Source organism: Corvus cornix, chromosome 20 (genome assembly GCF_000738735.6).
Source record: "Corvus cornix cornix isolate S_Up_H32 chromosome 20, ASM73873v5, whole genome shotgun sequence".
In the NCBI taxonomy this organism is placed as follows: domain Eukaryota; kingdom Metazoa; phylum Chordata; class Aves; order Passeriformes; family Corvidae; genus Corvus; species Corvus cornix.
In genome coordinates this window covers 5,793,632-5,796,526 of record NC_046349.1, presented here as the reverse complement: position 1 = coordinate 5,796,526, position 2,895 = coordinate 5,793,632, and the positions used below count along the sequence as shown (strand labels likewise).

The window sequence follows — 2,895 nt, the reverse complement described above, 5'->3', positions numbered from 1 at the left end:
GGCCAAATCCCTTCCTGTAGCCACTGCTTTTATTGATTTATTTATTTGCACAAAGTGCCAGTGATGCCTCTGGGGGATGCCTGCAGTGGTACAGCCCCTGCCTGAGGAACAGATGCTCCTGGAGAATCATTTCCATTTGCAAGACCTCACATCAAGAGAGCAAACATGAGCCATTCGTGCTGCTTTCACCCCAGCCTCCCCCTCTGTGCCAGCTCTGCCCTGCTCTTGCTATAGCCAGAGCTACTGTATTTTTTCAGTGCCAAAGCATGCAGAAACAGGTTTAGTCTCATCTGGTTTGCCTGGTTTGTTCAGGTAGAGCCCTGGCTTTGTCCAGGTCATGTGGGAGGAGGCAAGGAGAGTGGGAAGGTCTGGAGTTACACTCTGGCACCTGGCACATTCATGAATTTTCTGAAGCCAGAGAAGGGGCTGTGGAGCACTTTGGTAGGTAAAACCCTGGGCGAGGTTTGGAAGGGTGGGAGGGGTGTGGGAAGTACAAGGCAGAACCTGTTCTGGCACAGTGCTGCTGTGAGATCCCAGCTCCCCTTCCCACTCCCAGGTGCAGGCTGAGCCGAGCCTGTCCCAGCCTGTGGAGGTCAGGGCTCAGGGACAGGGAGGTGGGACTGGACATTGTCCCGCCTGTGCCAGGATGTCTTCATCTCAGAGCTCCAACAGCTCCGGAGCCATGTGGCATCCAGGGAGCATCTCCCCTTTCCTCCTCCACCTGGGAGCTCCACAGGCAGGTAAGTGCTGGGGCAGCCTGCTTGTCTGCTCCAAAACCGAGCCACGGAGGGAAAGAAGGAGGAGGAGGAGAAGGAGAGCTCGGAGCTCCCAGAGGCGGCTGATGCTGCTGTCGCCTTGGTAAGTTGTGCTCTCCAATACCTCGACACCTCGCTGTGCAACTCTGACGTCAGACGCCTCTGACAACTCTGCTGTCAGTCAAAAGCCCTTTCACAAACAGACACTGACAGTTTGCAGTGCAACCACCAATCCTGGCTGGCTCCTTTCCTTTCTTTTCTTTTTTAAGCACACAGATGTAAATTTTAAATTGCTGGTCTGTTGCTGGCCTCTTGAGCAAATGAACCTTCCTGTGGTCCCTACAGCTGTGTCTCTCTTCTGCCTGCCCCCCACCCACTGCCACAGCCCTCAGACCAGCCTTGTCCTTGGGGGCCTCCCTGCAGCAGGCAAGAGCCTCAAGCCTTGGATCCACCAACACAACGAAGCTCTCAGGAGTCAGGAGTGTGGGCGATGGTGACTGGAACAAAATCCTGCATCTCCTGGGGCTGGTCATGTTTAGCAGGTAGTTGAGACCCTGCAAAGGCTCATTTTTCCCCTTCTCCTTCCATTTATCTTCCATTTCTTTTCTCCTTTTCCTCCTTGCAGAAGGAAGCAGAGCTGGCCTCTGCTTTGGAGATCCTGGGTCCTCCAGCCTGAGGCTCTGATGGAAGACAGAGATCACTGGGGTTTAGGTGCTTGTGCAGGGAGGCAGCCAGCCAGTACCTTTTTCTCCTTTATCCTGCTGTGCTGGATCCCAGGAAGTGTAATATTTGCTCAAACAGGTCAGTAAATCCCCCCTGTGCTACAGGAGGTCACCCTCCCTAATCTATGATGTCCAATTGCGTAACTGAGATGCCGAACAAATAGCTTAAATTTAATCTGTGTTTGCTTCCATCTCAGGCATGGCAAATCAATTCCTGGGAAAGCACAGTTTTAGCGCAGTGCTGGGAACACACACTGGTCATGGTAACCTCCAAAAGAGCAGAAAAAATTAGAGCAATAAACCAAGTAACGTTTTTCTGCCTGTTGCAGCACCTCTCCCTGTCAAATATCATTCCAAGGCTGGGGTTTTGATGCCTTCAGCAGAGATCAAGACTTGCTGTGTCCAGGTGAGGTTCTGGGACAAAAGCAGGAGACATTGCTCTGGATCTCAGCAGATGGGTGCAGTTTTGAGGAGCTTCGTGTCAGTGTTATGAGGCACCAACTCTCCTCTTCCCTGAAACCCTCTCACCTCATCCAATGGGAGTGTGGCAGATTAAAGACAGCAGAAAAAAGCAGAGGACAAGGGGCAACAGGACTGCAGCAGGGCTTGGAAGATGTTCTGTTAACAACGTGGGTGATGGGAGGCAGAGAGGGATTCAGTTCTCTTGTTTCTCTCCACGCTCATTTTTCTTTGCTTCATTAATGACCTTCCATTCAACAGCAGAGATATTAATAGGATGCTTCAATTCCAAATGTCCCCATCTCCCCTCTCTGCTCCCCCTCTCTTCACACTTTCTGGCATTCTAACAGTTTCCTTCACATTAATTAAAACAAATAACAAGCTTATACATCTCATCAGGGTAACTCAGAAATTAAACACATTGGCCATCTATTGCCCCAGGCACTTCGGACGGAGCAAATCCAGCTCTTTCTCCCCTGCCATAGTTTCTTCCCCTCCCCATTGGAACAAGGATGTGTTTTAAATGCCCATCCTCAGCCAGACACTACAGTGGGTAGGAAATGTTGTGCCTCTAAACACCCACTGGGTCCTGCCTGCTCCGCTGCCTTGCCTTGAGCTGCTCTGGCGGGTGTCAACCCCATGTCACGAGCTGTCACTCTCTTCTGCATGGCACGGGTGTCCCAGGTGCTCTGAACCCTGGTAAGCACTGCCCCACTCCCTGTAGCAGCTCAGGGCTGTGGCTGCCCCAGCTCTGCAGCCACTTATTGCCTCTGGCATCCATTTCCCATGAGGGATGGATAAACAGTCCCTGGCATGCTGTGGTTTGGATCTGGCCCTTGAACGCCCCTCTGCAATCAGGGATACAGCCCAGCCCTTCCCACAGCAAACAGAGCACAGGTCTGCTGATGCTTACAGCTTATTTCGGGCACCAAAATTCAGAAGCAAACTGTTTTCTACTC

At 51.9% G+C, this 2,895-nt stretch overlaps 1 long non-coding RNA gene across 1 annotated transcript; it reads left to right on the top strand.

Annotated features, from left to right (window-relative positions):
* The first annotated feature begins 352 nt into the window (after positions 1 to 352).
* LOC109144295 lies at positions 353 to 1,989 on the top strand. Its single transcript, XR_002044962.3, has 4 exons — positions 353 to 441; positions 1,101 to 1,297; positions 1,381 to 1,556; positions 1,675 to 1,989. It is a non-coding gene; the product is annotated as an uncharacterized LOC109144295 (long non-coding RNA).
* Positions 1,990 to 2,895: the final 906 nt, after the last annotated feature.